This window comes from Mycteria americana, chromosome 5 (genome assembly GCF_035582795.1).
Source record: "Mycteria americana isolate JAX WOST 10 ecotype Jacksonville Zoo and Gardens chromosome 5, USCA_MyAme_1.0, whole genome shotgun sequence".
Taxonomy (NCBI): Eukaryota; Metazoa; Chordata; class Aves; order Ciconiiformes; family Ciconiidae; genus Mycteria; species Mycteria americana.
The window spans coordinates 65,436,623-65,461,125 of NC_134369.1; the positions used below are offsets into that span (position 1 = coordinate 65,436,623).

Below are 24,503 nucleotides of genomic sequence, written 5' to 3' on the forward strand. Positions count from 1 at the left end.
CTCAAAAACAGACAGAAAGGATATAGGACCTTCATAGCACCATGTTCCCACAGATGCTACACAATTCCTCCCCACGAATATTGCATTACAGAAGGTCACCTAGTCCTACAACATGGAAGATAATAGCTAAGCCGTGGGGCAAGCTAGACATCTCTGCTTCTTGGACCAAAAATGATGCATTCACTACGATCTCATGGCCTCCTCATCTGCTTGATTTTCCTATTCTTGTCTCTGACCATGGTCTTCCAAAAAAGTAAAGGTTTCTGGTTATAGGTGAAGGTTAGTTGGAAGTGTCATGCCCTGGTCTTCATGCCTCCTGGGGACAGAATAAAGAGAATAGATTAAGACGGGTGATGGGTTTAGGCCTGACAGTACAAAAGGCTTACTAATGCTTAGGACAACAAAGCACTAATGACAGCCCTTGGAGAGATGACCCTGATTTCTCAGGATAGGCAGACACATCTGCTAGGAACAAGTCAGGCTGAGGTAACCCTGCCAAGGGCCAAGACAGTGGACAGATGAGCTCTTGCTCATCTAGCCTTCTAGCCTTCCAGCCCGTGATCTGTGGCCACCATTAAGGCCTTGGGTTCAGAGAAGAATCACAGAGGTGAGGAAATGGGTAGCTTTAACCTAGCTGAAAACCTAACAATAAGATTCCAAGAATAGCCTTATTGGGTTATACCATGAGTCTATCTCACCTGATGTCCTACCTCCAAAATCAGTCAGACAACAGCAGACACCTAGGGAAGAGTAGGAGGATGGGGCAAGTGTAAAGTAATACCTCCTCAGAAAGCTCTCCTAGCTCCCAAAATTTGCAATTTGAAAACATCCTGAGCCCAAAACAGCATCTTTGATGTTAATAAACTCCAGTGGGCTCTCTTTCAAGTGTTTCTCCATCCCTCTTGGAACACCTAGTGATGAGTTCCAGTGAAGCTATGAGCCATGTGACAAACCACCTCCTGTGGTTTACTTTGAACCTGCTCCTCTCTAGTGAAGTCCTACAGGTTTTTTCTACAGAATTAGAGAGAAAAAAGTGGCTGAATGATGATTTATTCCTTATTCATCTGCTCCTGATGTTGTAAGCACTCTGTCCCATACTTGGAGGACAGCTGATAGCTTCTGTGTTCCAGATCCTCACCCAAGCTGAAGACTCCTCTCTAGCCATGGACACATCACAAGGAAGCCACTCCAAACCTCCCCTCATCTCTGCAGTGTTTCTAGATCGCTGTATCTTTTTTGAGGTGGGTCCAGTCATAGCTGCACGCATTGATAACATTGCAGAATGATGCTGCCGAGTTTTATTCTCTTCCTTATCGGCAATGACATGGCAGGCTAGGCCAGGAAACAGTGCAGGTCCACCAAAATATGCAGCCAGATCGCCAGCTTGATTTAAAACTTCTGCCACTGCATCTTTACTGTTTGCATTTCCAGCTGTAGCTAGATTGAATGGTCATAGCACGAGCGCAGAAGTGCTCTGTGTGTGTTTACAGCTTCTAATACAATGGGGGTCTAACCCTGGGACGACCGTACCACAACCCAGTCCACAGCCCTTCCCAAGCACACACAGCTCATTCAGGCAGTGGGATTAAGACACACAGATGCCTGTTGCCAACAGGACCCTTTGACTCCGAGTTTCGTCTCTGAACAGTTATCCAGGAATAGCAGGGTCAGTTGGTCCTCACCTTTAGCTTGCCTCAAGAAGAAGGTTTCAAATCAACTCAGGTTTACTCTCTCCGGAGACACCAGAGGGTCTTCCTCTACCACAATACACCTGAAAAAAGAAATCGGTGAAATGAGACAAACCTAAATACAATGTTCTTCTCCATAAGTTTAATTTTTTTAATAGCAGTCAAAAAGTCTAGTTCTGCAAGTCCAAATTGTCTGACCACTTCTTCCTGCTCTCCAGGTTGTTAGAGCAATGCCTGTGCTAAGTGGAGTTTTACTTTGTTAACAGTATCTCTTTCTTTTTTTCCAGACCACTGCTTCTCTTCTTCTTGGGGACATTTGCCATCTGTTTTATAATTTTACCATTATCTGATGGTAGGACTCAATGACCTTTCCAGACTTTAATTAAAGTTTCTTTCTTTTTAAATCATCTTCATCAAATTCATGTTTCCAAGCCACCTCTCTTGTGAATATTTTATCATTCTAACTGCAAGGAGATACATGACAGAAATATATTAATTACTTTTTATTTTATCAAACAGATGAATTAATCTGTGATTGGGTATGAAAAGGGTAGAAAGTGTCTCCTGAAGTCTATAGAGATGTCATGTTAGTCATTTTATGAGTCACTTTACAATTTTTACACTATTTGAGTTTTCAACTGCAAAAGTAGGCTTCAGCAGCTCAAACTCAACATGTAACCACCCAGTTAAGCCTAGTTAAGCGTTTACAGCATCTGGACTTCGCTACATCGTGCACAGAGCAGTGGGATTGCTTTCCTCTGCAGCATGTGCTTAAGATGGTAGAAAGGAGGTAACAAGGTCATTACCTATCCCAGATGGAGGGACCAGGATGGGAGCAATGGGGACGTGAACTCCAGGCAGGTGACCTGTGAGCATGGCTGTGGAGCAGGCTTGGGCCAGGGGATCTCCCTGCCTCTGGAGCGTGAGGCTACCCAGGCAGGGAGATGCTCCCCCAGACCCAGCCGGGGACTCCCCGGTGCTCGAAGTGGCCCTGTTGGCCAATGCCACTGAGCTCCTCTGCGTGCAGGAGAAATACTTGGTGACAGGTTCCTTTCTCTACCGTGGATGTCTTTGATGGCTGTAGGCAAGACAGTCAGGCTGAGCTTTAGCATCTCTGCTCCACTCCTCATCCATAAAACAGAGGGAGAAGAGGGGAACACATTCCTCTGCGTCCCAGAGAGCCGAGGATAAACACATGAAGCTCTGACGTGCTGTTAGATGCTGTGTCTGTGCAGGGACATGCAAAATTGCAAACTTAGAAAGTCAGCCTCTGCTTTTGAGTAATCAGCAGGACAGGAGTCATTATAATGTCTCCCCCTTTGCTAGCTTCAGAAACAGGCTCTTTCCTCCAGGCTGGGGAGGAAGGGAGGAACCACCGTTGCTCTGTTTTCTCCACTGAAGGCAACAGAGCCCCAGCGATGAACTGCAAGTGCAGACTGGGCTGCATCTGGTCACCCGCAGTTGCTGTCAGAACTGCTGCGATGGTGCATCCCAGAGCACGCGCCTGTAAGTGCCTATCTCTACAAAGGCCGAAAGATGCTATTCAAATTAGGAACCACATTTCTCATTTAACCATCTGTGGTACAATGACCTCTTTCTTGTGCTTCCAGAATAGTATTACAAGTAAATATCACAAGACTGTGCATTTAATATCTTCATAATATGATGTATGAGGTTTTACAAGAGTATGTCCAGAATGGAATTAGAGAAACAAGTAGCCTAATGTTCAGACTGATAGTTAAAGCATAAAAAAGAAATATTACTCAACAAACCTCTGGGGAAAGCAAGGAGCAGGTAAGGTCCGTCCCTCTCTGGTCCCAGAGTATCGTGTGGTCTCATGCACCCCATCTCTGCAAGCAATGAAGGAAGGACTCCAAAGGAGAGCACAGGAAGGTCTGGAGCATTTTAACTTCAGACGGCATTGCATTTGTTCTGTGCCTTCCTCTCCCCTAGGTAAACCCCTTAGACAAGGAAACTCCAGCTTGAGTTAACAGGTGGCGATTCCAGATTCATCTAAGGGAAAGAGAAACAGAAACTTGGAGATTAAGCCCTGGATATTAAAAATGGGGTCCCGGAACATCATAGCAAGTGTCCAGCTCTCTAACACACAACCCCTAGGCCATTCAAAGAGCGCTCAACGTGCTAACAGAGTAAACACACAACGCGGCATGAAAATTGTCACAAGAAGATTCAGGAAAGGAAGAAGTGTCTTTCATTGTCCAGCCTGATCAGGAAAGCTGTCTGGCATGGACTACAGCAGGGAAGAGCATACCTGAACCCCAAGGAGCCCCAAGGCGTTTGTGAAGGCGACTAGTCATTTCTAATGACCAAAAGACAACACACGAGTGCTATACCCGTAGAAGACCAATGCTTAGCTTGTCCTAAGCCCCACCACTGCACTTCTCTGTCTCAGTATGAGCTATACTTGGGGAAATCTGCCTTCTGTTCAGATGCCCAGTACACCTGTGCATGAAATACACATAAATTGACACTTGAGTTGGGAGTTTTGGCACAGGAGGAGTGCCCTGGCTTTACGAGAGGGCAAGAAGGGAAAGGGCACAGAGCACGGGCTGCCTCTCCTCAAGGCAGTGAGCCCACCAGGGTGAGTGAGAGCACCAGCAGTGCAGTGAGAACCTGGGTTATGGATGGTGGGAGGACACATGGAGGCTTTCTGTGTCATCTGGAAGCCAGACTGACACTAACTTCCAGTACAACAACCCTCAGAGACACTGCATGCCTTGAAAAACGTAGAAATGAAACTTACTTTTAAATGGAGGGAGCAAAGAGCTACCTTTTTCATTAAAGCAGGACAGGGAGCAAGGATACTGCTTTGTTCTTTGGTTAACTGTAAACTATCTGTGCTAATTGCCGAAGTGTTTTGTGCCTCAGTTTCCCCATGTTTGTGATGAGGACGATGCTGCTCCATGCCTGAGAAGTGTTCTAGGAGTACACAGACCCTCTTTAGGGACACAATATTTTCTTAACACTACTGGCACTCTAACTGGGCAGTGCTGTGCCTGTCCATCTCTCCCTCCGTCCCTCCATCTGCAGGAAGCATTGCAGGCAGTCTGCTCAGGGAATTTGTCCCTTCTGCCCTGCTCTTGCAGGCCGTACCTCTCCGTAAACCCTGCAGCACAGCTGTGCCTCTGTTTCCCCGTTGCCCTGCAGAGCAAAGCGATGCACAGGGCCTCGGGACCCTTTGGGACTATTAGCTGCTCTGAAAACAAACCTTTCCCCTCCCACGCTGGAGTCTGCTTCGCATACCAGCACCTCTGGGAAATAACTCGGCTCCATTGTCTGCCGTTCACCTCCCCGACCAACAATCCCACTGATGATTTCCTCCCACCAAGCAACTCTCCGCTGATTTTATGACACAGTCCAAACAAGCACATTGCGCTTGGGTTTTTCTCCCCCTCCGGTTGGAGAAGGAGGAGTAATTGCATTTGTCACCTCTGATCGTACACCCACAACCCACTGAAAGTGAGCCATTATTCTCATTTACAAACAGGTAGGTAATCTCTTCTCACATGCCCTTAAAAATCATTGTGCTATTGGAGCAGACTGTGCAGATTAGCCGATACTGGGAGATTGTCTTCAGCAAAGCAGTAAAAGCCTTAAGTGCACTAGATTGGTTTTTGATTGACTTTTGGAGGAATAGTATATCAGAAGAATCCCAATAAGCTCTCCCTGTGGTATTTTAAGTGGATATAATGGTCAGAACTGACAGACAGTAATGAGCCTTGTAGACAGGGGCAACTGTATGTTATTTAATTTCCACTAAAGAAGATATCTCAGCGAGGAAGCTCAGGTTTAAGACAACACACAAATACTCAACAGCCAGATTTTGTTTCCATCGACGCTGAAGCACGGGGTGGTCCAGTTCCTTCTACAGCTTAAAATTTGGGGGCAAACATCTTAAATGTCACCAGTCAAGGAATGCAAATAAAAAACGACTTCCTCCTTGGAAAGACCAAGCAAGAGCATCTCTCATACACTCCGCTTCCTAGCTTCTAATGGCTCTCACACAAATCGTTTCAAGCTGAAAATGTGAAACTGCTGATTAGTACCTGGGGAATTTCAGCTTGGATGTGGGAGAATGAATCCCCTTTGCATCAAATGTCAGACAGCAAGACATGGACACCCTGCAGCCAGAGGTACTGTGGGTTTTCTTCTTTGAAGTTGTAAGACTTGAAGGAGAGTTTCTTAGAGAACGTGGATTAATTACCCTGTCGGGTGCTCTGCACCGGGTCTCGGGAGGGTCTCCTTGGCTTTGCACTCTCCCCTGATTCAGAAGGACAAGAAGAAAAATTAAAAATAACCCTTTAATGAAAATTCCTGACCATCTATAAAACGTTTCCTAAAATAAACAGGGCCAGTTGGATGTTTTCATCCACTCTACCAAAGATGTAAACAGGCTCTTTTCTGACTCGTGACGTTGCTGTTTTCTCATGGTTTCTTCCCGATGGACAACCAGAGACTGGATTTCAGCTCTCCCCAGCTGGGTCAAACGGGGCCATAGGCAGAGCAGGCAGCTGCCAGGCACCACCCCGTCCGTACCCTGCCCAGACCCCTCCCGGGAGAGACGCCGGTGCCAGCCCGCGCTGCCTTCGCTGCCCCACCGCCCGGCCCATCACGGGCAGCCGGCTGTGCCGCCGCTCCCGCCGACACTGGAGTGATCAGCTCAGCGGCAATGTTTTAACTGGGACCCAGCCCAGCAAACCCACCTCTCCTGGACTCCCTCCCAGCACCTCATCCTGCTCTCTGGCAGAAGCCGTTCACCGTCCGGCCCCTTTCCTCTTGACAGGGGGCTGAGGTGGCGGGTAAAAACATTATGGTGCCTTTTTGCCCCTGTTTTTGTACAGTTGGAAGTAATTTTAATGGATTTACGACGCTCCCTGCAGGGGTATAATATCCTTCAGTTTCTACAGAGCTTGCAGAGGAACCTGTGGCTCCAAAAGTTGGAGCTATTTTTAATATTGTTTCCTATTTTCATCTCGGTTGTCTCAGCAGTCACCCCGTTGGTCTCTGCTGCTGCCTATCTGCTTACTTGCCTGTCCTCTCTTGTGGCTTTTTAATTACGTGCAGCCAAGGACGTTAAGTCCCTAAAAGATTTGGATAAAATGAGCCTAAGACCTGAAGTTATGCCTTTACGGTGAGAAAATGGTTGCTACAACTCGGCCCCTCGCTTATTGTTAAAGGCAGCGGTCAGTGGCACGCAGCACGCGTCCACCAGCCCACCAAACGTCAGGCATCGCGCCCAGTAAATCTGCTTTAAGTCTGCTGCTATTTGCCACCCGGACGGGGAGAGGACAGGGTGAGAGGCGCAGCAGGTAAGAGGCTAAGGCAAAATCTATAGGAAAGCAGAAGGCAGTAATTCTGCTTGTCTAATGAGAGATTCCGGTGCTGTGGCTTGGTCTGCTTTCAAGAAAAAAGGAATTAGTCGCTGCTCAATCCATCTACTGCCGAAGCAGAAAGACCAATGTTGGGAGATGCTGCTTGTGTGCTGCAAGATGTGTAACCAAAGGGTCCTAGCTAAAATATATGGAGCCCTGTGCAAACGACAGCATGTGAGTACTCTGGCAGCCCGCGCCTGGAGCCGCACACATGTACACGCTCTCCCACGGCGATCCTCAGCCCATGTGGCACGAGCGGATGGATGCTTTTATATGTCCCCCAGGGAAGGGAAAATGTCATGTCAAGGAACTCCAATGGAGTTTAGAGCACACCTCTCAACACGGCTCTGTAAAATTTCTTTTTAGTGTGTTGTGTTTTCAGCACATGGGCAAGAAGAAACCAGGCTGTGGCCGGGGCTGGCCACCGCTGCAGTGCACGGCTGCTTCTGCAAGGGCTGAAAATTGTGCTCAGCTACAGCTGCTCTGCGGGGCTGATGGCAACATCCCTGCGTTTCAGCCGGAGCCGTATGGGCAGGAAGGGACCGCAAGGCATCCCCTCGTGCCGTGTTTCTCACAGCCCTGCTTTCGGTTCACATCCAAGTACAATGTCTGAGGGCACTGGCAGTGAATTAAAGGGTTAAATGCTACCTAAGAAGTGTGTTTCTAATCCCACAAAACCATCACAATCTATTCTTTCTCTTTCTGTGTTTTGCTTCACTTCTTTGAATTTTTTTCAGCTTTTGCAGCTCTCCAGAGGTGGTCTGAGACATGCTGCCTGTGAGCACAGGGGCTGCACGGGACACCTGTGACCCCCCTCCCATCACGCCCCCGTCCTCCAACCCACACGAAAACCCAAATCATGTTCACTGAACTCGGCCCCAGAGGTGGGAGAGAGGCTTTTTCTCCTCCCCTGTTTTAGCAGGGGGCTCTGACAGCTGGGAGACCCGATTCAGTCTCCATGATTTAAATGGGTTTCACTGGGGTTAGACGTGAGCCGGACAGCCAGCACAGACAGCTCGGGAGCTTGCTTTGACTATATGTAGAAAATATAAATAACAAGACATTTACATAAAGCCCTGGTTGTCCTGCCTCCTCATTACAATCCCAATATACTAATACCTGCCACAGCATTCAGAAACAAAAATTCACACAGGAGCAGTAATTCAACACACTGAGCTAGCGATGAAAATCTCCTTTCTAAGCCCATCTCCTGGTGCCTCCCCTTCCCCTCCCAGCGGGATGAGAGCTCCCCTCTTCCCAGAGGCGTTGCAGAAAAACTCACCGTTTTCAACTTCACTTTTACCAAGATCTCCATCCCTCGGCACTGGCTCAATGGGCCTTGTCCTTAGAGGAGGGTTCAGGAAAATTAACCCACTCAAGAAACAGCTAAACAGGCTTTGACTTGCGTCTCACATCGGGAGAGAAATGACTGAGGGGAGATGTGATAAAGGTCTGTAAACTCAGGATCAATACGGAGAGGGTGAGCGGGAAATGGTGTCTCGCTGCCTTCCAGAGCACAACATCAAACTAGTGGGTGGCGGGCTAAAAACAAATGAAAAAGAGGGTTTTCTCCAAAAATCCTCTGGAAGCTCCTTGCAGCATTGACCTGGGGCTGCTGAGGGTTTACCCAGCTTCGAGGAAAGAATAAGCCTGTCCACAGAAAATAAATCTTCTGGGGATGGTTAAGCATACAGACACCACGTCAGGCTCGGGATGTCCCTGAGCCGAACACTGGTAGTGGCTGGGGCTTGTTGAGGGGAACCGTTACCCCATGTTTGCTCTGCTCCTACCCTCTTCCCGCAGCACCTGCACGGCCGGCGTGCGGGCACGCCCGCAGCCTGCGCGGTCCCTGCTCCTGCCTCGGGGCGGCTGTTCCCGTCCTCAGCCAAACCAAACGGCCCCACGGACTTAACATGGAGAAGCCACTCCACCACCAAGCTCATCTGGGGACAGCTGCGACACAGCCAGATGCTCAAGGCGCAGCCTGACCTCATTAAAAGTATTCACACCTAGGCAGTCTAAAAGAGCTACTTGACGAATTCAGTCAGATAAACGGTACGGACAACCCTGGCTACAGGCAACCCTGCTGCTGCCAGGCTGTGCTGAGGCTGCACCCCGGCTTAGCCCAGACCGTGAGCAGTGCGGACACGTCCCACGACACCGGCTCGGACCGGCTTCATTTTCAGCTGCGGATTCAAAGGAAAAATAGTATCGAGTGCTTAGATAGTGGTTTTCATTTTCCACTGCTTTCTAATCAGTGACTAATTAATTCTCAATGCCCCTGTGAGGTAAATATATCTGTTTCATGCATTAATACATATATATATTATGTTTGATCTTTCCTTAACAAGTCCCCATAGTCCTGGAAATCCACACTGAAAACAGAGCAGAGAGGGAAAAAACAGCACCAGCTTTGAAATCTAAAAGATCTTCATTTGTATGTCAGATTGAAAGTAAAAAGAAAATAGTTATTTGGCAGGTCTGTTCCCACTGAGGGATTGGTTTGCCTCAATTTGTATTTAATAAGTGTACCACCGAAAAGTATTTAATGCATAATGTATAATATAACCAGCACTACACTAAATAATAACCTGTGACTTTAAACATTAATGACTGTTTGTGACTATTTCTTTTGAATTTCAAACTACACAGAAAATATTTGTCAGCAGTAAAAATAAGCTTGCAATAAATAAATAAAATATTGGTGCAATAAACCCAAGTCATGATGTGACTATTTAAATGCACATATACCTCTGCATAATGGAGAACAATGAACACTGTTTTTGTATAATATTCTACTAATGTGTACACTACAATATAGTAATATTCAACATCTTTTCAATTCAGCTGCAGAAGAATTGCTAATTCAGTACAACACTTGCAGCTGAAGGATATGTTTATACCTTCTCGCTTTTTTACCTTCTTGGTTTTTATGGAAAGATGAAAGAAATCCTTTCACCCACATACAGACGGGAGATTTCACACCAAAGAATATTTAGATGAGATAAATCCGATTATTGCCATTTTAATTATAGTTTTTACATTTCTGAAAACAGTGCGCTAGGCTCATTCTCTTTACCCAAGGAGGCAACAGCTTCCATAGGGACCTTTTGGACGGCAATGAACTGAGCTCTGGAAAGCACGTAAGCATTTTCAAGGGCATGCTTAGGTCCAGTTTAAGTAAGTTTAAGTACACGCTTAAGGCTGGGAACACATTTAAGTGCTGTCCTAGCTAGGGCTGAGTTGAAACAACTTCAAAACTGTTTTCTGAGCCAGGGCTTAAGCTCTTTTATTTTTATTTTAAATTGGATCCGATATCACACTCTGCTAGCAAAACCAGATGCCCTGCTCCAGCTTGGATGCTGTGCAACAAACAGACTTTTCACTGTGATGGTTATGTAGATCAGAGCCTAAAAGCGTGTCCCTCCCAACATTTTTAGTCCTTCTGTTGGTCAGAAAACTCCCGATCTCTGGGAAGCTGCCCTGAGTTGTCTCTGGAGACCATCCTGAAGGACCCACTGCTCTTCAGGCCAAAGTCATGCTTGACAACACAAACGTCAGTTCACCCAGAGCTTTCACATGGGGTATGGTGCCAGAGGCAAGACTTGGGGGCATCAGATTGGGTGCTCCATGTAGGAAAAGCAGCCAGAAATATTACGGTGAAACAAGAATTTACTACAAAATGAAGTTTTCAAGATGGTCAGATTTTATTAGCTTGGACTGAACTTCTTGGGTATGTTCCAAATAAAAAAAAAAATAGGGGAGTGGAATTCTTGGAAATTCAGGCATGAAATACATGGCTTTGTTTCAAACTTCATAATGAAAAAATAACAAAGTTAAGTATCCGAGCAGTTAGACTTTATGTTCTTGGTAAAACAAAATATTTTGCTTAATATTTCACCTTGCAAAAATACTTTTAAATAATCTAGTTTGAATTGATCTAACTTGAGCTTCCTTTTCAGTTTGGTCAATGAACAAAAAAAGAAATCCAACATTCGCACAGTTCCCTTGTGTTCAAATGGACGTCCTATTTTGTTATGACCCAAAAAAGATCTTTCACTCCTCTGAGACCTGGTGAAAGGGAGCGCCGGCACCTCCCGCCTTGCCCGGCTCTCACGGGATATGGAAGCTGGCCACAGGCAAGCGTCTCAAATGTCTTTAAAAACCTTAGAAATTCTGTTTCCAAAGAAAAGCTAGGAAGTGTGGAACAAACGCAGCTGATGCAGAAATATTTTCTGGAGTTTGCTGAGAGAGCCTGGAACAAAAGTCTTTGGGGTGCCTCGCGTGGCCGACTGAGAGATGGCTCGCGGGGCAGCCGCGCCGTTTTACAGGTCTTCAAGGCAACACAGGAAAAAAATAAACTAATCTGATAATCTGGCAATCTACCTAAATAGCAATAGGTCAAGGACATACTCCTTTTGGTACACAGAGGCCTTTACAAGCCACTCAAATTACAAACGCTACAAAAGTGCTGAGTTAACTTCTATGTTGGTAAATGCAATTTTAATCCACGGCACAGGCATTCCTGCAGCAGGCAGTTGTCAGGGTGGGGTCGTAGTCAGGAAAGATGGTTTCTGAGGCATTCAGATCTGCGCCCCTGCTTTATTACTCGAGAACCACTGATAGCTCTGAAGTACGGGCCACATGCTGCTCTCCGTTACACTGGATTAAATCTGTAACCCATAGGGTGCTAAATCTGGATTTACATTTGCTTTGAAAATGCAGAGTCTGGCCTTTGCCCCTGCAAAGTGTCGGAAGGCAGAAACACTTGAGACGGTCATGGCAGCATCTCCGGAGCTCCCTGAATGCAGCATCTTCCAAGACCCAACCCTCGTTCAGGAGCGCCCGACAAGTTTTCCAGTCAGTCTATCAGAAAAAAATGACGACAGAAGAGCAGAAGTATTCCCAAAACATAAACTAACGCAGCATTTTAGTATGCTGCTCTGCTGATTTTAATGAGGTCACTTCAAAGAGGTACAGCGGACACTCTGAGCTTTTACAGAGAGCCGTGCAGCCTCCGTCACCTGAACTTCAATTATCCAATTTCCCCAGTATCTGGAAAGGCAATACATGTTAATTACATCGAAAGTTATTTTAGTAACTCAGGCATTCAAATTTTGCCAAGCTTCTCATAAATTCAGAGAAGCCAAGGTTATGCTATAGACATGGGTGTGTTCACATGTCAGCTTTATGTACCTAAAAAATTAAAGACTTGACAGCAATTTAGAAAATGAGTTCCTGGGTTTTTTTAAACACCAAGCAGATCAAAAGTTTGATGCAATTTGGGGATATGTTGTAATTGTTAACTATTTTAGAAGGGATCTCCCAGCTAGGCATTCAGTTTGAGCAATTGGTTGCAAATGTGTAGGACGGCTCTGTATCTTCCAGCCTCAGAACTAGCACAGAAATATGCATGTGATTTACTGCAGCAGGGGAAAAAAAAAAAACTCATTTGGAGTTGGGCTAATCTCAGAGCAAGACAGCTGAGGCAGGAAAAGCCATTTAAGTAATGTAGTGTTTAAAAGGCCTGGACTGACCTTCATTTCTGTCTATCTGCTTTCTTGCAGTGCTGCCTCTGAAGTGCTGTACAACATAAATAGCATCTGCCCTGGGATTTTTAGCCTGAGCTTAGCAGAAATGGCTCTGGTGGCTGTGATGCACCCTTTCACAGTGATTAGTCACTGAAGTTTTTCTGTTCCTCTGCCATTTGGGGCATACGTTACACTTCTATTTATCCTGACACGATTGGGGAGGCAGCTGATTAGGAGTGACTGAGGGCACTCTTGCTCAGCAAACCTGCGTACCAGATAAAAATAGAAAGCAGAAAGCCCATAAAATGGGAGGACGAGAGCTGGCCCAGCAGAGAAGGCAGCTTTAGGACACAAAGTTTTCCTTCAGCCTCCAGGTGTCCTGGAGTTAAACCTGTCACCAGAGTCAAGCGATCAGACTGGCAGGGACTGCAAGGACTTTCTTGCCCTCTCTGCAGCGCAGGAGCACGGGCAGCTTCCTGGGGGGGTTATGCAAGAAATCATTATTGCAGGGACTTAGGCATTGCTGACTTCTCAGCCTCCTCTGCACCTTTCCTGCTGCATTTGGTGGTCTTTTTTTTTTTTTTTTTTTAAAAAAAAAAGTCTTGGGTGCTACAGGATGCCAAGAAGCATCTGTAACCTATGGAGGGACATTTCATGACTCCTCCTCAGCATGACACCTCTTGCTCGTGAGCACAGGAGCTCATCTCCAGAGGTGGTCTCCAGCATAACCACGTGCCTTGGCATGATTCGGTTGTGCCCAAGAGCCAGGCTCAGCCCTGCGAAGTCTCATCCTTTGAGCACGAAATGCACGCAGCTGGCTCACGCGCCCCGCTCCGAGGCTGGCAGCCATCCTCGGCACGCAAGCGGCCAGCGCTCGGTGCTCGCCTGGGGACACGCAGCCCCGTGCAGCCCACTGTGGGGACCTCTCCCCCTCCCCACCCCACAGCACTGGCTCACAGCCCACCGAAGCACCAGGGGCTCTCGAGGTCTGCAGATTTCGGCTCGGGCAGAGAGCCTGGGATGGAGTTCGCAATGCACACGCGTGACAAGCACAATCCCAGGCAGACGCAGCGCGGGCCACATGCTGGTCTTCCTCCCCAGAAGAAAGGAAGAGGCACGGCAGAGCTGCATCTCAGTAGGTCTTTGAACCACCACACAAGCAGACCAGCCTTTTAGGTGGAAGAAAAACCAGTGTGGTTTCACACCACTCCCGGCACAGCCACAGAGCAGAAAGGGGCCTTCTGAATTCCCTAGTGGGCATCAAGGAGGACACAACGGTGACGACAAGGACCGCGTGTCATCTGCTGTGCGCTTGCACACAAACCACAGAGCTGTTGTCCATTTCAGGAGGAGGCTAAAAGCAGGACTGCAGCAAACTTTTATGCACAGCTCAGCCTGCAGCTGCTGCAGTTTTAATAACGCTTCTCTTCAGTTCATCGCCTCTCGCCTGCTTGTGTTTGCAGTATCATCCATTCTCTGGCCCCCGAATTACGTGGCCACCGGCTGGAGCTGGGGAACGACAGGGGTAATGCTCTTCCCTCGTGCTGCACAGCACGCTTCCGCAGCAAGGCAGGCAGAGGGGGACCAGGGCGATGCCCGAGAGAGGGAGTGATGCCGGGAGGGATCTGCAGCCGGCCGGGGGGACCGCCACACTGAGGATGGGACTTGGAGCAGACACAGGAGCAGGGATGCGTTCGCAGAAGCACGAAGGGAAGCAGATAAAAACATCAAACCCTAACTGAAAGCAGAGCATAACCCAAACCAAACGTCAGGCACGTGAATGCCCTTATTGGCTTTAACGATATTCTTCACTTGTTTAAAAGCAATCACAGACTTTGCAGCTGAGGACCTCGGAGGGGCTGGCAGGCGGGTGCGGTGCCTTCTTGCACAGGACAGCGAAACCAGAAGAGCAGCTCTTATTCCAGCAAACATTTTGGGATATTTCCAAGGTCTGTTTGACCTTTTGGGGACCTTACAAAGTTTCTCAGAGCACTGGCAAGGGCAGACTATATATTAAAGGCCTTTTAAAAGCCCAGCAGTTCTTAACACATCCAGCAAGCTGCCAGCACCTGATGGAGCTGAATCAACAGTCCTGACCGGACAGTGAAATCATTCAGAAACATTTAGCCTTAGGCGCTCACTTGTAACAGCAATCTGGGCACAAAACAATTTGAGCATTTCTTCTCACCACATCTCAGATGTTATACAGGAAAAAAAACAAACCACCAAACCATAAGACATCCTCCTAGTGCAAATCTAACCTGTCGGGCTCCTAATCAAAGGCTCTGGAGAGCAAGACACATTTCTCCACAGGTTTACCTGACACACCGGGAGGTGGGATCCTCCCACAGCTCCCCTCCTGGAAAGCCTGGGATCCCTGTTAGCTCTTTGCAAGTTTTTGCTTGAGGTTTCTCATATAGTTCCTTGCCTGGACACAGTGCTCTGAGATGCTCCACACAAGTCTGTAGGCACCTCATGTGGTACCGTACACCAGAAATGCTGCCTGATCCCTTGGGTTTATTGGCTTGGTCACTTGGACAGATGAAGGATGGGTGAGGGGAATAGCAGCATCCTCAGGTTAGACTGAAGAGCAGCCCCTGGACAAGGCGTGTTTCAGGCCTCCTGCGCCTGCTCTGCCAAGGAGGCACCTCTGCTACAGCTGAGCAGGTGAAGAATCGGGACCCCCCAGGTTTGGTGGCAAATCCACTTTCCAAAGTTCCTCCTCCCCAGCTGACTCCACAGCCCCGGTTGCAAACAGGACCACTGAAATCATTCTGGGTTTGGTTTGGTTTTAACCTGTGGTTAAAAGGGCATGTATCAAAGGGTATTTTTAACCTGGATCATTTCAGGGATTCAGTATTCAGGGACTCAAAAAAAAAAAACCCCAGCCATCACTGGGGCAGAGGAGGGCATGGTGATCCGTCCCTGGCATGTCCATGTTCCTGTCACATCTAGATGTGACCCAGCAGTGCCCTGAGTCCCCAGGGACCCTGGTTAGACCATTGGTCCCACAGTGGCACTGGGTAAGCAGGAAGGGTTTGCAGAGGTAATAGAGATACCGAGGAGTGTGCAAACACTTTGAATTTCCCTAAAAACAAAAAAGCGTGGCTCTCTGGTGGGAACGGAGGCCTATCTGCTTCTTTCTGCCAAGAGGCAAGTTCACATCCCTCTCTAAAAAGACCTGGAGCAACACGTGCCTCATCCAGAGTCAACTGTCATGAATGGGAGCCTGGTATTGACTTCCAAGGCCAAAACTTCCAGTCCTTAAATAAACAGAATATGAAATTAAAACAGACAGAAAGTGCTCACCATTTCCAGCACATTTCCAAGGAGTGGTGTTCACTCCCCAAGACTGAGGAGGAATCCCAAGAAGACAGCAGGAAGAAGTTAATAAAGTTTTTCCATGTGATTTTTATCTGGTGTCAAGTGTCAGCCAGTTTGCCCATCTGGGATATTAATAATGCAAATAGTACTAAAGGTTGCTTTGCTCAGAATAAGCCACAGGAACTTATAGAGTTCATTAGACTCACATATTTCCTCTCCTCCCATTTAAATAAAGAGAGGGGATGCCGTGCCATTTCCTTTCACACAAAACTGTTGGGCTTTGGCAAGGTTTTTACATTATTTAATTAGCCCGCTCAAATTTCACTGAATCGGGAATATTCTAGTGACAATAATGTCCCTCTCCTGCCGAGTATCAGAAGGTGGAAAATAAAAAGCTCTGTCATGCAAATGCAGCCTCAGCAAAACGCCTAAGGTGGTTGGAAAATATCGTTTAGTCAAATTATTCTTCCTGCATTTGCCTGTGAATTTAGGAAAATGAAAACGAACCAGAGGTTTTGCCTCTCTAAAACCTGCTGCTGCCATACCCCAGAAAAAAAAAAAAAAAACACAAACCACTCCACAATTCAGCCTTACCCACTGTTGGTGCAGTATCCCATAAACCCCTGCAAACACATCTCGCAATCACAAAAAAAAAAAACCCAACCAAAAAAACAACGAACACAACCCAACCCAAAATGTAATAAGCAGCCAAAAGCCTGATTCAGAGCCTAATGTAAAATATCCTTCTACCGTTCATCGAAGTTAGCAAGCAGACGTATTACTCACTGATTGATATATTATCCTCCCCTGCCAACGCATCTGGGCACATCGCAAAGTGGAAAACAGTACATTAATCTCTGTCAGAGGGAGATCAATGGGAATCAGGCACCTAATTCCCTTAGCTGCTTTGGGAAGTCCCGCCCTTTCTCCACTTGTCATAAATCAAATTTAAAAGAAAATCTTTCTCTGTCTGTGAACATACTGTATCTGCCCAGCTATGATCTCTTCCCCTGAAATTCGTCCCTCAGCAGCTGGTCCTGGGGTCCAAGGACCGTGTGCCACCGTGGCTCTTCCCAAGGCCCACGGGTGATGCTGAAGGGTCCGTTATGGTTTTGTGCGCTGAGAGAGAGTCAAGCCCTCTGTACCTCATCATCCCTGAGCAGGTAGGTACAGGGGAAACTAAAATGAAGGTGACATCTCAAAATAAATATGGAATTGAGAGTCAAACATTAATTTTGCAGCCAGGTACCTGCTGGCTGAGTTATTCTGCTCCTCAAAGCATTGTAGCTTCTGCGTACGGTAGGAACATTTGTCAAAATCACATTTGTTATTTGGTGGGTACCAGTTCAGCAATTTAGATACATATCTATGAGCAATCACTTTCTTGTTCCTGGCTTGCAATGTTCTGCGTAGGTTTTTCATAGGAAAAGCTGATTAATTATAGGAATCTGAGGATAACATCAGAAGGGCTGAGCAAGATGGACACCTGGTGGATTTGCCCTCTGCACATTATGGAGTTGGGTCCACAGTGTTGCAAAACTTTCCCTACCAACAAGCTTCTGAAGCTCACCCCCAAATCTGTGCCAAGACCTGTTGGTGATCTGAGCAGATGCACATCTCTGTACATATTTCTGAGGTGCCACAGAGGAAAGGTACATGTGGGACAAGGTTTCTTTGGGTGTCTGAAGAAGAGCTGGTGCTGCCTTCAGACAAGGAGGAACCAGATGACCGCCTACCCCCCTTTCCCACCATTTTTTCCTCACCTTTGTGGCAGTTAGTGCTCTAGAAAGCATCTCAAACCAAACCACGCAAGTACAGGACAGCCACTCTGGGTCCAAGTGGGCCTTACACCTACCTCGGCCACATCTACAGAAGCCCTGCTAGCCTTGTTCCTGCTGAGATCGCTCTACCAGTGAAGGTCCGAGTTGCGTCCAGCCCTGCTGTCCTCGCTGCCTGGGCAAAGAAGACGTCAGTCTCCAGCGTCCATTACCAAGCAGCACAACCACCACAGCGCTAAAAGCAAACGCATTTTCTTTTTTGTTCCTCAGGTGGTGGGGTTTTTTTTTCTTTTTTTAATCTTCAAGAGACATTCATTCATGTTAAATTGTATAGAAATAATTTTCCTTTCACAGCACCGCCAAAGTCCCTTTCTGTCACGAAGTCCCACCTCTGTAAAGCTGTTGGCTTCATGCCTATTAATTTTCTCCTACAGAAATCAGCAGGAGGACAGGCAGAAACTATCCCCGCAGAGACGAGAGCACAACCAGGAGCGGGCAGCACGGTAAGGTCCCAGCCGCACCCCTGAAAACACCAAGTGCATCAATACAGAACAGCGCTTTCTTATTTTACACTCTGAAATTGCCGCTGGACCGAAGGAGCGACGCGAACGCTTCCCAGCCAAGAACAAAAGGCAGGAGAGGAGCGGGGGCAGGTGATTGCGTTGGGGGCAGAGGAAGCAGAGCAGCTTTCTCCAACACAGTGAAGAAACCGCTTTGTTCAGAGCTTACGCAATTGAAAATGCAGATTCAGATGGACCCAAAGAACTCACAGGTCCGTGTCAGATTGGTTAAAGCAAAAGGGAGGGAGCCCAAAGGATTGTCTGATGGGGAAAGCTTGATTACAATATTTTTTTTTTTAAATTAAGTTTTATTTTTGAAACAGTGTTTCAAAAGTTTACATACAGCCCCTTACTGTTAAACTTAGAGCAAATGTACATTAACTGTAACTTACATTTAAGGGGGGGCAGATAAATATTACAAAACACACAGTTTATCTGAACTGAAATAAGATATCTGGACTTAGACGGAGCAAAATGTTTAGAACTGCATTTTTTTTTTCCCCTCAGTGTTTTAGTTCAGCTGGCAAATCTAAACATCCATCATCGCCCTGCTTATTCTTCCGTCCTGTCTGAGCTCACAGATAATGCATCTCCGCACGGGGATCAGAGGCGGTGGCTTCCCATAAAGCCCACCTTCCAAACAGCACCAGTAAATCAGCCTCAACAAGCCCTCTAATAGCTGCCAAAGAGCAGAAAAAACACACACATGAAAATGAAGTAGATCAAATCAGGGGCTGTGCATTCATTTGACGGGTTCTGTCCTCTGTAGTTAAAATAAACCTACTGTACCAGAGATGTTTTCATTGTAGTGCACAAACATCAAGTGCTGAGAGCGTTTCAGTTTATGGCAAAGAGTCTGTTTCCCAGCAGCTGCTCTGAATCCAATCTCATTTCTCTCTGATCTTGCTATTTTTGCATCTATCAGAGACTTCAGTCTCCTGCTACTTCTACAGCATCTACAGCAACTCTGACAGGCTTTGGGAAGCAGGGCAGCCCTGAGAAACTCCTGGCAGAGCAGGCCCTCCTCTTGCAAGCTGCTTTCCAGCAAAGCAGTTTGTTCGTGCTATCACTGAGATAACGAGCGTTTGCAGGCACATTAAAGAGTACGTCGTCTCCCCGAAAGCAGAAACCACCAGGGTTTGCTCGCATACCTGCTCTGGCAGGGTTCAGCAAAGTCCGGGTGGGTAAGACAGAGACGGAGGTTTCCAGCTTTGCCTGTCCTGCTCCTCCCCGCAGCACAGGGTCAGCACCCCTCCACGCACACCCCACGCTCAAAAACTGATGTGGCATCAGCAGCACCCCTGCTATACTGCTGCCTAGGGCCTGGGCAGTGAGGAACAGGGCACTCTTGCCTGCTTCTGTTGAAAATAGCACCAAAAAAACCCCAACTCCTTGAGCTTTGTGGGTCTACAGGGCGGGAACCTGGACCTACAGCCCCAAGGAGTTCCCCAGCCCTGTTGCATTTTGCTCCTCCTACAAGAAGGTGTTTATTTGGCACGGCGGATGGAGAAGGTGTTTATTTTGCATCGTGTACCTGGCAGCATTGCCCGGCAGCCCTGCCTCGCCGTGCTCTCAGGTGTGCTGCAAAGCACCCCGCAGCAGAGCAGCGTCCCGCGGGGAGCCCAGCTCATTCGCAGCCCCGGAGCCCCGGCTCATTCACATGGTGGAGCCGATCGCCCTCCCGTCCTCGCAGCCTGCCCTACGTGTGCTATTAATAAATACAGGGGGGAAACATGAAACCCGCCGCTGTTTTGCTTCCTTTAGCCTCTGTGCTGGCCTGGCTTGAGGCCGGCATGTCCCACATGTCAGAAGCACAGCATCATAGCAAAATTAGGATAAAATGCCTCCCCCGGCCATCTGAGCCTCTGCTGGCTGCTTTCCTGGGGGGTGAAGGGATGAGCTCCATCAGGATAACAGTGCTGCCTGCGTAATCCTACAGCAACACACTCTACAACTCACGCTTAACTGTTTTGCAAGCATGAACTGAGCCGGCACAGGGGTAAGACGCTACCCCAATGCACCAGGACTGGGGACAGGAGGGCTTGTGCCCAGTAACATGCAGACATGAGCTCCTAGGAAAGGCAGATAACCCCATCCCGGATGGAGGCCCTTAATGCAATTTGGGAAGCTCCTGTTTTCGCTCATTGCGGCAAACCCCCTTTACAGTCATCCCTCGCAGAGCCTGCGGCAGCGCGGGGAGGGAGAGTGCTGGCCAGGACGTAGCTGCCAGCAGGGCTTGAACCAAAGCTGGGGACACGTCTGCAAAACCGGATGGCGGCTTGGCAAACAGAATTAACGAAATGTTATCACCTTCCTCTGCCTCAGAGCGGCTTTCTCAGCACATTAGCACTCCTGACTTTTATCCTCGCCCAGCCGCAGTATCTCACCTTGCCTTTGTTTGCCAGCTCTGCTGACTCGGCATCCCAGCACGCTCCGCAATGGAAACGCCGCCGAAGTTGGGGAAGCAAGGGAGAGTTTTTACGTAAAAAAGAAATAAATGCAAAATTGGTTAAGTTCTTTTTAAGGAGACTTTTGCCCGATGCCCCTGTCAGCGTGTCCATTCACCAAGGGCTTGGTGTGACCCTGCAATACGATGTGTGCTAGGAAGTGGGAAAACAGCTGGCAGGGGAAAAGCCAGGAGCTATAAAGGTGCAGGGGAAAAAAGCCTGAGGTGAGATTTCAGCTGTTAACACATAGCTTCATCTGTGCAAGCGGCACTTGGCACCCACCGCACGAGGGGAGAGCGCCATGCTCATTGCATTCACAGGTCACCTCGCCAGTCCTTGCCCCTCCATCGGGCAGGCAACCAAGGTAAAGCTCACGTATACCCTGTGGAAGGGATACTGCAAGGGATCTGTGTGCCAGAAACCTTCATCTCCCAGAGGGCTGGAGCCATCTCGGGTCCCACCTGCCTGCTGTACCAGGTCCTGTGGAGTCCGGACACTGCTGCATGCAAGAGCAGCTGGCTGAGAAACCCGCACCCACCGCAGATTGAAAACTATATTTTATTCAATTAAATGCCAAAAGTGATCACACAAATCAGCACAATCCCATCCCTCTTCCCGTGACATTTTTCTGTTCAGTTTAATTGACTTTTCTATTGGCCTCACATCTCTTAGTTTCTAACCAGGAGAAGCTTTGCATCACCAGTGCTTGACCCTATCCAAGACACTGCCAGGAGCCAGCCCCAGGGGTGGGCTGGGAAAGATGGTGCTGCCCGTCAGGGGGTGCAGGGCAGGGCTCGGGATCATCCATAAGCACATTATCGTTATGCTGCTGCCAGAAGCAATCAGCAGCAGGACAGGCAGCAATGTTGGCATGGACCTGGTTGGTCATTACATTTCAGACTCATCCTCTGGGATGAAGGGAGCAGCCTTTATCTCCTTCTCCCAAATAAACAGAACATAAAACCAGGAGAGAATCCCCAGAATACCAACAAACCTTCCAGTTTTCAGCCTAGATTACTTCATGGTTAATTTATTCTTATGCAACCTTGTTTTCTTTGCTTTTTCCTTTCCCTGGTGCTTGCCCCTTTGAAGTATTTATAGATTGAACTCAGATCCCCTCTTTGCCTTTGCTGGGTGAGACAAGCCACACTCTTACAAGTCTCTCCTAAGATAAATGCTCTGTTTTCCTACCAATCTGCTTGCATTTCCATCACGTTATAGGAGTGACCAGGACATGAGATGTAGTAGCCACACACACCAGGCCAAGGACAGCCTCACACAACTGTCTCTTTCCCCTTTAGGGCCATACCTCATGGTGACCTCTCTCTTGCTCAACATCCCATGGGCCAGACATCCCTTCTGTAAAGGGACACCAAGCACCGGCTCCGACAACGAGGACAAGGGTGGGATTTCTGTTGTGCAAGGTGGCACTGTCCCTGCAGCCCAGCGCTTGACTGGAAGCACCTTCCCGCGCCTAAACCGGCAGCAAAGCTGAGGAAGGGAAGATGCACAAGATCCAGTGACGTGAACGGGAGCACGTAGCCCTCCTTTCTGCCAGCTGCAACGCCTCTATCCCTTGTGTGGGAACTGGTGGTGGATGTCACACAACGTCCCCTTGCTGCTGCGCAGGATTCGGTCCCTCCCGGGGGGGAAGCCCCAGGGGTTTGCACAAAGCTCCCAAACCCATCACTTTTTGGCGGCTGCTCTGCTCGCACCCCACCAGCACACAGCTCTGCGGTTCTGCCCCCGCACCTTTCATCTTCTCCTCTCTGTCAGTAGCACTTACGGGAATTTCACGGTGATGAAGCTACGCGGTGATCAGTAGTGTTTGGCTGGGAAACAGTGAGCGGCAGAAATGGTCTAAATACTTTCAGGCCTCTGGCAGTTCACAGAGCAATACCCCAGGCAAAGAAAAGGATATCTTGATTAGAATAATTATAATTGTCTTTTCCTTCGTTCTTTCTACAGAAATTCCAGGCTAAATTATCATCTAATTTCAGAGAGCTCCATGACCAAGATTATCTATGAGTCATTTGTAATTATGTGCCAGATTGTATTAAAGCATGAAAACACAAAGGTTTCTCATCAAATACTAAGGGGGGGGGAGAGAGAGAAAGAATCAAATTACATTGGAGCAAGATAACTGTTCCAGCCACTTTCTGATTCATGGCATCCAGCAAATGCAAAGAAGAAAAAAAAAGAGAAAATTCCCATTTTAATAGTTGTAGAATTGTGAACACTGACGAATTACAGGAAATTCCAGTTTAAGGCTGACATACCATCCTATTCCAGTGCTACTCGGGAAAACAGTGAAAGGAGCTTTAAGACTCTCCCATTCTGGGTCTGCACTAATTCCCACGGGAATTTCTACTGCAGCTTCGCCCTGGGCCTGAGTTTAGCATTAAAAAGTGGATAAAAACTGCCCATTTAGAAATGCAGCCCATATCTATCCAAACAAGTTTAGCTGGCAAGCAGCAAACACGCCAGGTGCCTTTCTGCACAGCCTCATAGCCAGCAGCAGGCAACGTCCCCGGACTTCTGCATGTCTCTCCAGACCCCTCCCCAGCCCGGCTCTCCTGGGGCAGGAGCTGCATTTGCAAATTGAGGGTCTTCTCCCATGGCAGCACATCCACGGCCCCAGGTTTGCAGCACCAGTCATGAGCCCCAGGGTCAATCCTGGCACGCTGCATGGTGTATTTTAAACTACCAGAGGGAAGCAAAGGCGAAAATGTTCCCCGTGTGGGGACGAGAGGAGGGAGGACAGGGGATGTTGGAAACAGGGTCACTGGTTGCAGGGGCAGAGTACGGGGCTGCATGTCAAGGGAGACCCACATGACAGTCTTGACAAGGCTCTAACATGTTCGCTTCATTTCACAAACAAACGCACACATGAATTTTAAATGAAATATTAACACGCTGTACAACTTGGATGGGGCCATTTGTCTTCCTGAGAGAACAGAGAGTCCTGTTTTCCCCCTACAAAAATGAGCATTATTGAGCAGTCATAAACAACAGGGAAATGTCTCAAACCCCAACAGCCCCGTAAAAACAAAGCACAAGATGATGATAGCTCCCGCGTGACTCAAAGGCCTGGGATGTGTCCCCCCGCAGATTTCCATGCCTTTGGTTAACTCGAACGCTGCCCATCCAGCCACGGCCAGGGCTCCTCCAGGCGCACCCGCCTGCCACGTCCCAGGGCAGCTCACACCTACCTCTGCTCTCCACAGGCACAGACCCACAGCAGCTCAAACCCACCATCACACGTACAGCTCTTCCAGCGAGCGGTTTTGGGAGGAACTGAACTCTTTTTGTTTGGTTTCCTTGGCTTTGCTGATGGCCTCTCCCAAGCCCTCGGTGAGGGCTCTGCCTGACCCACAGGGTCTCTCCGTTACCCCTGGCCCCAGCACGGAGCACGGGGAAGGTGTTGCACTGGGATTTATGCCCCAGTGTCCTGCTCACAGGCTTGCCCAGCTCCTGAAAGAGAACAGCAATAGGGTTACACAGGTGCCTTAAATCACACCGGGCTCACACGAGCCAGGCGAAGGTAAAATGTCAATAGCAGCACTTATTTACTCAGACCCTGTGAAACAAGCACCACCATCACAAGTGCTTGTAAAAGCCAGGGAGAGATTAAATAAAAAACTATTTGCATCTAGCATCCCTAGGGTGGCATGGGAACTATCTTCCTCGCTCCCGGCCACACAGCTACCCTATGCCTTGAGCCACCCTTGCCAGCTGACCCCATGGCACACCTCACTGGCAAGAAGGAGCACCCTCCACGT

At 48.1% G+C, this 24,503-nt stretch overlaps 1 long non-coding RNA gene across 1 annotated transcript; it reads right to left on the reverse strand.

The window, feature by feature from the left end:
- On the reverse strand, positions 1–24,229 carry LOC142409800 (uncharacterized). The gene is made up of 4 exons (XR_012775777.1): positions 23,977–24,229; positions 3,461–3,701; positions 1,683–1,771; positions 1–316 (listed from the first exon to the last, which is right to left on the reverse strand). It is a non-coding gene; the product is annotated as an uncharacterized LOC142409800 (long non-coding RNA).
- Between the last annotated feature and the right edge of the window lie 274 nt (positions 24,230–24,503).